Below are 12,705 nucleotides of genomic sequence, written 5' to 3' on the forward strand. Positions count from 1 at the left end.
CCTGTGCTCTCTGTGCACTGCTCAGGGTGTGTGGATGCCTCGCTCAGAGACGCTCAGTCCTGGTTCCTTGCTGTTGGCTCATATTTACCCAGTCCACAGCTTAGTGGTCTCATGTAAGGACTTTGCCTGCATTCCCTCTTTATCACATCAAGAGGGCAAGTTCTTTTTTGAGCGCTGTCTCCTCCCCCTCAGGACCAGTCTTTCTGCCCCCTTTTGTTTATGTCCCCTTGCATCCAGCCTGTCCTTTGATCATGCCCCCTTTAGCATTGACAAATCATATTACAGTGATCTTGTATCTGTTGATAAGTAAGTAACTTTTCAACTTGTTTAGAGGTATTCTCCTTATTAGCTTCTAAATCCCTAAGGGGAATGAATTGCTTTTATATTTATTTACAGTTCCTTATTTAGATTTGATATGTCAAGTAATGCACCTTAGGGGGTAAACTTATATTTGAAAAAAATTAATGCTGGCTCTGTAAGTTCAGAGTTACTACTGGTTATCCAACTAGGCAGGCTTGTAAAGAGATGCACAGAAGTGTGTGCTGTAGAATGGAGTCAGTACGGGCAGCATAGGCTCTTAGTTCAGTTCATTGAAATTCAAGTCAGGATTCCATTACTTACTACTGTGTCACCCTGAAGAAGAAGTTATTAATGTTTTTGTTAGCTTTCCAGTCTATAAAATGGGTGCAATGGTGGCGCTTGCTTTCTTTGGTTGTGGAGTAGTTGTTAAAATTAATACATACATATATTCTGAACAGTTGGCAGAACAAGAGCTAAGCTGAGATCAGTGGTTAGTACCTTGTGTTGATTGTTACTAAGTTGCTTTGCATTCTATATAGCACACAGGAAGTCCTCTGTGAGTGACATGTCATCATCTGTAATATTTCTATCAAACTCCTTTTCCGATTCCAGTTCAAAAATCACTCCTCCTCAAACTCTTTTACCATTGCCTTATCTCTCTCTTGATGTTAAATGTGTTCATCCTGGGCTTTTTCCCCCATGCATTTCTCATGTAAAATCAATGAATGAACAATTAAACTGTATGTATTTGGTAAGAGCTTTTTAAGTGCCAGATACAGTGCTGGATATTGAGGATTGGACCAGACCAATGTATTCTTTATGGATCTACATAGTTAGTTATATAATTATTGTGAGGATTGGAGCAGAGTCCCAGGAGTATATACTAATGACCACAATTTGTTCACGATGGCCTGACAGGGAGAAATGGCTGGAGCTCGAGTTGTGCCATGGAGGCAGCAAGACAAGTGGATCTAGATCAGGAAAGGGATGAAGAGAACTGGGTAGGAGATGAGGGGACAGGGTGGAAGACTTAAGCGAGGAACTGCCATGCATGAACAGTATTGACAAGGTCACAAAGAACTCTCTGTGGAAGTATATTTGTTTCATATACGATAGACTTCCACAGAGTAGATTTTAGAATGAAATTAGGAATTTCTGAACATGTTAATAGTAAGCATGCATGAACCATTCTGTGGTTTCTAAGCCAGTGGTTTGAAAGCTGTTGGATGCATAGATATCCATGTGCATAATTGCCTCAAATCCTTTTTAAATTAAATTTTATTGTACCATTATTATGATGCACGTATGATAAGCATGAGTGTAAATGGGTGCTACATAAATGTAGAAGTCAACGGACAACATTTTGGAGTTACTTCTCTCCTATAATAGATTCTGGGAATTAAATTACCCACTAAGTCATCACATCATTTCCATATATGTGTAAGAAATATCTATTTTTATTTGAGTCAGGGTCTCAAATATGTAGCCCTGTTTGGCCTGGAACATGCTGGCCTGGAATTACAGAATTCTGCCTGCCTGCCTCTGCCTCCAAAGCTCTAGGATTAAAGATATGCAATATCATAATTTTATTTAAATTAATTTTTAAATTGTAATGTATCTGAGATATCTGTGTATGTATAGGTGCACACCCAGCATAGCCTACATGGGGTGGTCAGAGGGCCTGGTCCAGGAGTTGGAGCTCTCTTTCCATGAATTCCAAGAATCTTGCTCAATAGAGACAAACATCTCTGCCCTCAAACCATCCTACAAGTTCCACAGAGCACATGAAGAGGAATCCCTAGGCCTTGGCCTTTTTTCTCAAATATAAAGGTCATATAGCAGTATGAGGGACTTGCTGGCAAAGGAAATTGAAAAGCCTGTTGCCCAAGATTGCCAATGTTTAAAAAGTCTCACTACACAAACTCTGCTGTTTCACTGTTACTTGAGATAAAGATCTAAGAATTGCTCAACAGGTAGTTTGGCACCATGTTCTTAGTTTGTGTAGGGTAGCAGAAGCAGGGTAGTCGGGGTGGGGGTTGGGGAGGTGGAGGTGGTGGTGGCAGAAGTTAGACTCAACCCACCTGGATTAGCAGAAGAGCTACTATACTTTCCAGCAGTGTGCACATGTGATAATGGGACCTGCATAGTGCCTGAAAACTCCGAGAGCGCCTACAAGTGTAAATGCCCCAATGGAGGGAGAGAACAATGGAAGTGAGATTAGAGCTCCTTAGTTGAACACACCAATTGTGACCTCACCAAAATGCATTTCAGTTGCATCACTCTGTCACTGAGGATTTCACTCATAGCAGATCATCAATGTAGTCCACATGTAGTTTACTTAAACTGAAAGCTACCGGGTGAGGCTAGGAGTGAGTGCTACATAACAGCTTCAGAAGAGTGTGTAACCTCCAGTACAAACGATCTACAGCAAACTACCATAAAGATGGTTTTTCTGTAGGGGTTGCTCTCTGCTTTGTAAGCTTCTTATCAATTGTTCCCACTGTGTAGAATCCTGGGTACACTTTATTAATCTGTTGCTGAGCATGGCTTTGAGGCATTTTTACAGCGTACTGCTGCCTTACTAAGAACACATTTTATTTTAACTTCTCAAACCAGTCTGATATGTGAGCTTTGTTTATTTTGTACCTTTCTGACTTTGAACCATAATTATCTATGTAAAGTCTTCCTTTCTTTGAAGAAGGACTCCTAAGTTTGTTGTCTGTACTGGGAAGCACTCTGCGTACAGCCCTTTGATTGAGTCAGAACAAATTTCATATCAGCTCCCAGTGATGTTTTCCACATCATTTACAGACTAGTCAACATCAAAAGTATTTGTCTCAAAAGATAACAAATTTATTGCAGAGGGCTCCAGAGCTAGAGGGATGGTTATCTGACCTAACTGATTTGTAAGTTTATTTGTAAGTAGAATTAGTCTTGAATGTTAATAATAAATAAGAAAACCTCTTTTCCTTCCATAGAAAAACTTTGTTTTTAACTAAGTCTACTATAAGTAGGTGACAGAAGGAAGTAAAAATCACCTGTGCCTCTGCGCTGGGAAGAGATTAGTTAAGCAGAGGCGCCGTCCCCGCTTCTTTTCCCTTTTGATAAAGTTCTTTTCCGAGACTGGATGTCGCTGCTTGAAGGAGTCTGCTCTTTCCTTCCACCTTGTGGGCCCCAGGGGTTGAAGTCAGACATTCGTGCGGTATCCACTGAGTCACCTCACCAGCTTTTATTTGTTTTCTTAATGATAGCTGTTCTGACTGGCGTGAGATCTGGACTCTTGATGCAGAGTTAGTTTGCATTTACCTGATAGGAACATTTATCAGTTTTTTTTGTGTGTTTAAAGGCCATTTCTTTTTTATATTTTGACCACTGTTTGAAGGACTCCAATTGCTCAGAAAATAAAACCGAGAGTTAATAAAATGAAGTTATAAATTTCTGCTTACCAGTGGAAATAACTGAGTGGCCAGATTGATATTAAAATGGGAGGAAATCTTGACTAACCCTCCTACAGGATTAATAGCTAAGATGTATTTTATCTCAGCTGTACAATCAGCTCCTAGATGAGGACATAGGTGGTATTTAGTACCATTGGGTAGGTGGGTGGCTTCAAGTGTCATATTGTAATTGCCTTAATCTACCTGTTCAAGTTGTATTTAAGGATAGTATGAGAGAGAGGGGGGGAGAGAAATCACAGTCTGTGATTTTTAAGGCAATACCACAAAAACAGAAAGCTAGGTCAAAGAATAACATTTTATCATTCTGGAAGGCTATTGAGTAAAATAGGTGGGTTTTTAATTTGATACATTTTGAGTCATTCAAAGTATTACCTTCTGTTTTCCTTAATAAGTTTCTACCATAATGGTTGTCATTTGTCTGCATATTGAGGAAACTAGAACTTCTTCTTCCAAATTGTATAATTATCTATTTTTTATTAACTCTAAAACACCAGTCTTTGAAACGTCTTAATTAAATATAATAAAAGTGCTTTGCTTAATATTATAGTACCATTGACCACTTTATGTTTGACCTCAGTATTTAGGATTCTGCATCTCTTCTATCAGTCATCTTCATGAAGAAAATATTTAGGAAAAAATGCATTTGTCTCCATCTAATAGCTAGTTGACACTTATTTAAGGTTTTTGAATTTTGTGTTGTAGATTACTGACTGACATTTTTTCTTTTTCTGAAGTTGTCTTCTTTTCTGGAGTAGAGTTTTGCATGACATCAATTTTCTTGCCCCTGAGTTCTGGATTTGCCCATGAAATGAAAATGTGTGCTTCATCAGGCCATTTTAAATTCTTTTCTCTGCACATTTCATTTTAATTATCTCTTGAGCCATTTTCTGGTTCTGTAATACATTCTTACCTCTAACCTATAGAGACATTGGAGGTAATAAAAATCTGTCTGAAACTTTTAAAGAAAAATAATGTTTCACACCTGTAAGTTATTTTTAATCCAGTCTTGTAATAGATACCCTTCTATAGCCTCTGGCCCACGCACTTTGTTCTGCAGCCTAGTGCCACACACTGTGGCTACCGTGTTTCTAGGTCACACTCATGCCGCACTCCTGAAGACATTACTGTGTCGTCGTAAAGCTTACTTGTGCAGGCCGGGTGGGCCTTAAATCTCAGCACTGGGAGACAGAGGTAGGCAGATCTCTATGATTTTTAGGTCAGCCTGGTCAACAGAAAAGCTCCAGGCCAACAAAGGCAGCATATTGACATCACGCTGAGTAAATAACTAATGCCCATTGCTCCATGCTTAGAAAAGAAGCAAAAGAGTTGTCAGAAGTTGTCAGAAGCCTTTGCATTTCCCCGTTGGCTGTGCTTGCTGCTTTTCAGTGCAGCCTCATCAGTTTAGAGGTGTGCTTGGATAAATGAGGCATTTACACTAAGAAGCTGCATGTCTGGGCAGAATATTTAATCAAAAAATAATTGAAAGGTGTTTCTCCTAGTTTGTTACGCTCTGCATATAGACATTGTTCCCCATATATGTTGGTATTTCTGAACCAGAAAACAAATTGCCATGTCTCCTGCCTGTTTTTAGAGCAATTACCATTGTTTTATAATAAAATAACTTTCCTGTACATCACAGCTAAAACATTCAGCACTATCAAAAGTATAATGTGTTACTACACTGTTGAATTATGAAAGGGATTTATTACTGATTCGAGGCTATCCAAATAGGATAGTCTTTCTCCTGAATAGAAATATAAAAGCAAATCTGTATTTATTTACCTGACCTTAGAGAGATACGTTTCACCTGTGAAGTTTGTAGAGAAATTTTTTTTTTTTTTTTTAAGGAAAAGAAAGTAGAACAAAAAAGTAGAAGATATGGATCTGAGAGAAAATCACATTCCAGGAAAAGGCATGAAGGAGTTTCTAGGGTCTTGATGAGGGAAAGGCTGGTGACCCCATGCGGAGGCCCATGGCTAAAGGCTCTCCAAAGAGACAGCTATCTTGTGTGGTTTCATAGGACAAAAGCATGACAATCAAGCAAGTACTTCTTACCTTTTGTAACTTTTTTTTGTTTGTTTTGGTTAAGACAGGTCCATGTAGCTTAGGCTGGCCTCAAACTCCCTATGAAGATAAAGCTGGCCTTGAATTCCTTGGTTCACCTCCCATGTGCTGGGATTACAGCATGGACAGTGATTGGCTGAAACATTGTTCCTATGTCCTCTCTAGTTAGCTGAGCCTGGCATTTATTCTCCTGCTTTCTTTTAGCTGTTGCCTAAGAGCTAACATTTTGTTATGCAACTTTGGAAACACTGATAAGATTGTTTCCCCTAGTCTTCTAACCTACGTTTCATCCATTTTCTGGTTAAAAGTTTTAAAGTGCTATAGTACAGTCAATTTTTTATTATATTAAAGCAATTCATATAAAAAATAACTACTGAACTAAAAGTTTCGAACTTGTCATTTTTTCCTACTTAATGGTAAGTTAGTTGGCTAGGGTAAAAGTTGTCTTGAATTTTAAATTATGTAATGCATTCTTCATAGTCTGGTTATTTTTATCTTTTAAAATTTAAAATATATACAGCTAAAACACACTATCTTCATATAATTCTGTGAGCTTTGACAAATAGGCCCCGTCCTATTTTCCCTTTTGAGAAAGGGTCTCCTGTATCCCAGGTTGGCCTTGAGCTCAAGAGTGCTATTTTAGCTACAAACCATGACTACTTCTATGTGGTCCTGGGCATGGAACCCATAGCCTTGTGTGTATTAGACAAGCATTCTACTAACCTGGCTCAATTCTCAGGTTCAGTCCTGGCTAGGTTTATGTCGGCTTGACACAAGCTAGAATCATCAGAAAGAAATGAGCCTCAATTGAGAAATGCCTCCATCATATTTAGCTGTAGGCAAGCCTTTACAGCATTTTCTTAATTGGTGGTTGTTGTAAGAGGGTCCAGCCCATTGTGGATGATATCACCCCGGGTTGATAGTTCTGAGTTCTATAAGTAAGCAGGTTGAGCAAGCCAGTAAGCACCACCCCTTCATGGGTACACTGCACCCTTATTAGAACCTGCCTCCAGGTCCTGCCTTGTTTGAGTTCCTCTCCTGACTCCCTTCATTGATGGACTATATAAGCCCATAAACCCTTTCCTCCCCAACTTGCTTTTTGGTCATAGTATTTCAGCACAGCAATGATAGCCCTAAGAAAGTGCCCACTGTGCTTACATTCCTACTGCGTAGAACTATTACATGTTGTGCTGTGTACAAGTTAGTTATCCCAAGCTGGTGAATGTTAGGCCATTCTACATTTTATGTGGTTATTCAGTCCAGGACATACCCTGTGCCTGTTGCCTGGCCAGTCTGAGACCATTATGCTTGTCAGTTAGCATGCCACTTGGTATGTTTTTATCCTGAACGCAAAATGAGCCTTATCTTCCTAGTATTCACCAAGTCCTCATTTCTTTCCTTGGAATTGTACATGGGAGAGAGAGAACCCATGTCAGCTGGATCAACCAAATAGAATCATTTGTAGATGCCTGTTATTTGTGGCACTTCTAAAATAGTTGTGTCTACAAAGCCACAGAGGATTTAGTTCCTCCTTATTTGGAAGAGCAGTCATGCTGGATCTAAGGTATCTGCCTTCTCCTTGTTCCAGTGGTTAGCACTCAATTCAGACTGTCCTTAGCTTGCAGGTTCCATTTGGAAGTTTGGTTTAGCTAATTGGGATGTATTCAGATGAAGGTAGAGAATTTTTTAACTATGAGAGAACCACAAATAAGAATCCAGCCCGTGTCTCTACTAATGTACAGAGGTAGAACCCAGGCCCAGACAACCAGTTCTCTGCTCTGACTTATGGGACACCTGAGTGATGTGATGTGCCATCTAAGCCAACAGCATGAGGTGATGTAAGCCAGACGTCACTTAATGAGAGATTATTGATGGCCTACATTCAGCAGCTTTATAAAAACATGGTAGAATGCTGTTTTGTTCTGATTGTTTTTCTGTGTGACTCTCTTCTATGTTTCCTTTATTCTAGTTAAATATGCAGCTAACTAAAGTTTGCGTACACATACCAGACCCCTCACACACTCTTACTGTGAAATATTAATAACTAGCCGGGAGATGGCTAGTTGGCTTCAGCATTGTACGTGCTTTCTGGAAGCACTAGAGCTTGAGTTCGTTCCCAGGTGTTCTCCCTACCAGAGTCCCGTTTACTTCCAGAGAATAGCATGCTGTACAGTTGACTCCTCACAGACAAACCAGAAGCTCATTCCAAGAATTAACCCACTGTGTGGAATGGAGGAAGAGTGTGGAGTGATGAGTGTGGTTGTGATTTGTCTTCTATGCCATGGCAGAAGTAATTCGCCTATTCTGTACAGCCCTACGAAGATTGCTAACTACGGCAGTGAACAATCACAATAGTTTTTAACGTGCAAAAACATGTTTGCTTCAATGTCCTTAGCTATTAGTTCTGATCTCCATTCTTATCTGTGTCTGCCCCCTTGTTTCACTGATTATGCATTATGATTAGTTGGCCCTAAGGGGCCAGCAACACAGCCAGTTCATGCCGGGGAACAGACATTCTAATGTAGGGAAAATATCTGTGGTGCTTCCAAGAAGTCTCCTTGGGCCCGACGGTTTCTTCATCATTGAGCTTCCCTTCCCAGTGCTGATAGAGTATGTCTGTATTAACAGGGTCACCTATGTGTGTAATTTGTCTACCTCAAGGTTATTCTTTGATGTTAATGGAAGAGTGATTGTGGTGATGGGAATTCATTGGTGAGCTTCCTTCTTAACAGTTCCCATTTGAGGCTTGCACATGATAATCCTGAGTGTTACCTGGTAGCTAACAGGCTTACCCTCTTCCCATTTCCCTGTGCTCTTTTGAGAGGGAAGATGATAGGATTTCTTTTTGCTAAGGTCAGGAGCATGTGAACAGCTTCATGAACTTATCATTTCTGTGAGTTGTATTCTCTATGACCAGTGCCCTGACTGTCCAAGAACCTCTGTCACAGCCCCTGTCGCAGCCCCTGTCCTGTGCCTGTTCTCTAGGATTCTGTTTCATCACCCCTCTTACTTCCAACCAACGTTATAACTTTTCCAAACCTGTTAATTGTAAAAATCATTTAAAAAAGAGAAAAACTAGTTGTTTTCACAGGAAGGTACTTTGTTGGGTTTGGTTTGCTTTAGTGTTACATGTTTTTTTAAGGCAGTTTGATTTCTCCAGGACTGTTCTCCAACTCACTGAGTAGCTGAGGATAACCTCAAACTTCTGCCCTCCTGCTTCAGCTTCCCCAGTGCCAGAATGGATGACAGGCATGCATTGCCACTCCCTCGTCCTGGGGACTGAGAACCAACTACAGAGATGTCCTTTGGTTCTCCCATGAATGTGACACATAACTATAGTAAATAAATGTTTTTTAAAATGTGTTTTAGGGGCTGGTGAGGTGGCTCACTGGTTAAGAGCAACCGACTGCTCTTCTGGAGGTCATGAGTTCAAATCCCAGCAACCACATGACGGCTTATAACCACCAATAATGAGAAAACAAAAAATGTGTTTTAAAGAAAGATGTGATGTTTCCATATTTGAAAGATTGGGCCTAAGCCAGAACAGGACAGAATGGGAATCAATAATTAAGATGTGTTTATATCCTTTGATTCTCTCTAAGGAGAATCTTTCTTGGGGGTCATTCTAAATCCTGTTGCTCTAAATCTGAGGTATAGATACTAACTGCTTTGAAATGAAGTCACCCCTAGAGCATTTGTTGCATCGTTACTTTCTCAAATTCAAGGTGTATTGAGGAGGCAGAAACATTCCTTAAAGAGATGCCATCTGCAGTAGCAGGTTAAATGTGGCTAATGCAACCTCAAATTAGCTCTTCCAAGAGGACAGAAAAATGCCTGTGCATGGTTTGTTGTGACGCACCAGTAATGTGAGCACTAGGAGTGCAACCAGAAGGAAAAGCTTCTGCCCACAACTGTAGCTGCTGCTGTATTGCTCACACCAATGGAGGAGCATTGTTGTAGATAACAGAGGACCGTGCCGAATCTATCTGCTTGGATTTTTTGGATTCTCTTGCGCCTGTATAGGACCAGGGAACTATGGCAGTAGATCCCAGTTCTTTCCTGAGTAAGCTATCTCATGGAATACCTGAGGATGACTCTCTACCCATCTAAGCTCAAGTAGATGACGTTGCCTTCAAATGAGCATTTGATGCAATGCATCTCAATAGTATCCTGAGATCTTTAATGTCTGCTTTAAAAAACAAACTCTGGCAGTTGTGGTGCACGCCTTTAATCCCAGCACTTGGGAGGCAGAGGCAGGTGGATTTCTGAGTTCGAGGCCAGCCTGGTCTACAAAGTGAGTTTCAGGACAGCCAGGACTATACAGAAAAACAAAAACAAACAAACAAAAAACCAAAACAAACAAACAAACGCAGGGCTACATTTTTTCCTACAGAAATCATTGATTATTACCGAATTTTAGTGTGTTGTGCTTCTGTGTTATTGGGAAGGAACTGAACCTGTCATGTTAGTGGCATCTCTGAACCTTAACACTGTGGGTTGGTTTTTTGTTTTTTTTGGGGGGAGGGGTTGTTTGTTTGTTTGGGTTTTTGGTTTGTTTGTTTGGGTTTTTGGTTTGTTTGTTTGTTTGTTTGGGTTTTTGGTTTGTTTGTTTGTTTGTTTTTGATGGTTTGTTTTTTTGTTGTTTTTTTGTTTGTTTGTTTGTTTGTTTGTTTTTGGTTTTCCCAGACAGGGTTTCTCTATATAGCCCTTGCTATCCTGGAACTCACTTTGTAGACCAGGCTGTCCTTGAACTCAGAAATCCGCCTGCCTCTGGCTCCGGAGTACTGGGATTAAAGGCGTGCACCACCACCCCCGGCAACACTGTGTTAACCTAAAGATCACCTGTGTTAGCTGTTTGTGTTTTGACCTTCACTAGAGAGTAGAAACTGGCCTCTGCTATTGCTTATTACTTGTAATCAAATTTTATCTTGTTTACCTTTTCTTTATCTTTCTCTGGTTAACCCTAAACATCACTGTGAGGCTCAAATACTTTTCCATGCTTGCCTAAGCTCCTTGAAAGGAAACTTACCTAGCCACATTCAGTCCATTTTTTTTGTAATATACTCTGAATTCCTAAGATAAATAATTTTTACACTAAATTATCTAGGGTGATTTATAGGTACATCACCTGAGGAAAGTTATTCTTTTCATCTGAGCCACAGAAATAAGCAGTCTGAAGACTTTTCCTGTTGAAAGGAGCATGCTAAGCAAAGATACGCTTGCCATAACAAGGAAAGACAGACACCGTCCTGTAGCTGTGACTGCGATGCGAAAGAGCTGACATCTCTTGGCTATTACAGACAATTTAATTGACTTCATAAGATCCCTTCATTGTTAAAATGCTGTCAGCGTGGATGAAGTCTCCAGTCTTCCTCTTAGTGGGTGTTCCATGTTATTTCATCCCCTAAGCCTTTGAATCCTTGCCTCAAGAACATGGGTGCCCCATGTCTTAGTTTACAATCTTACATGGTAAGCTGTAGAAGTTTCATGCCTTCAACTTTCATTGCTGACCTCCTCTTCTAATCTCTACCATCGTCAGTGGCATGCCTTTCTCTGTCATCTTCCCACGGCTCATTTCTGGAGGCGGCCTGGTAGATTGTGAGCTGAGACATAAGTGAAGTGAAGGTCGTCTGTGGATTTCATTGCATTGAGACCAGTCAGGTTTCCTGAATCTCCTTGATTGTTCTGAGGAAGCAAGTTCCTGATAAAGCAGGGAATGTTTTTCCTGCTCTTTAGCCGGAGGGAGAATAAGGACACAGCTTCCTTGTCAGTATTAACATTAAAGACATGTGTGTGTGTCTGTCTGTCTGTCTTTCTGTCTCCTATAAGCATCTTTATTTTTCTTTCTCTCCCATATAGAAACAAAAGATAGGGGTGAGCAAAAGTCTATTTCTGGCAAATTTAGAATTCCTTCACAGTGATATTGGGCTGCCTCATGATTTGCAATAATCAATTTGGTAATTGTTGTTGACTTACTGGCTCAGCTCATGAATAATGCCCCAGATTTAGACTAGTATGGCAAAAGGATTTGAGTCAGGTAGTGCTTTTGTTCACTTGGAGCATTTGTCTTGCTTGACTGTCCTGGACTTCAGCCAACTACCAGAAAGGCATTTTCCTGCTGTATGTGTATAGTAGAATATGTGTCGCTTAAGTGTTCACTGGGGGAGTTTCCAGCCCACTGCAGCTCATTGTTAACTTACCCTCTACCAATGTGCCATTAGGAAGCCTGAGAATGGATGACTGTCTCTCCTTTTCTCTAAGAATCCCTTTGAAAGGAGGATGGATCTTATTCCTGTAAATATTGTTTTCATCACAGGCTACCTCACAGATTTGAATAAGAGGAGCATCTTTGGCTTCTATGGAAATGCTGTAATACTTGATGGCTTGTTAAATTTTCATTGTTGTATGTACATTAATTTAGATACAATAGCTGTGTTCCTAGGAGAAGCATCAGAATGGAAGAGCCTGGCTGAGTGCAGATTGCCTATGTCGCAGAAGTCAGGAAAGTCCAAAGAACTTGCTGTCCTCAGAGGGAGTTTGCACTTCTGCTGGCTGGGCTGAAAACCTCAGAAATTCTCAAATCCAGCAACTATTCCCCCAGCATATGTGATGTGATATTTTGATGCTTGCTTACTCTATCATCTGTTTAATTAGCTTGAGAGACTGAGAGGATTTGAAAGCCCTCAGCGACTATGTGGTCAAGAGCTCTGAGACTCTAAATGCTCACACTTGGTACTCTTGAGAGCAGAATGCATGGGCTTGTGCCGATGCATTAAAGATGTTTGGAAAGTGCTAGATGGGTGTGTGTGTGTGTGTGTGTGTGTGTGTGTTTATTTCCATAAGTATTTGAGCTGGTGTGATATGGTCTTTGTCTTTATGGAAC

General features: G+C 40.4%; 1 protein-coding gene across 4 annotated transcripts in view; it reads left to right on the forward strand.

Moving 5' to 3' along the window:
* The window catches only part of Snd1 (staphylococcal nuclease and tudor domain containing 1), a 454,826-nt gene that overhangs the window by 251,509 nt on the left and 190,612 nt on the right, over window positions 1-12,705 (forward strand). The gene's annotated exons all lie outside the window — the stretch shown is intronic.

This window comes from Mus musculus, chromosome 6 (genome assembly GCF_000001635.26).
Source record: "Mus musculus strain C57BL/6J chromosome 6, GRCm38.p6 C57BL/6J".
Lineage (NCBI taxonomy): Eukaryota > Metazoa > Chordata > Mammalia > Rodentia > Muridae > Mus > Mus musculus.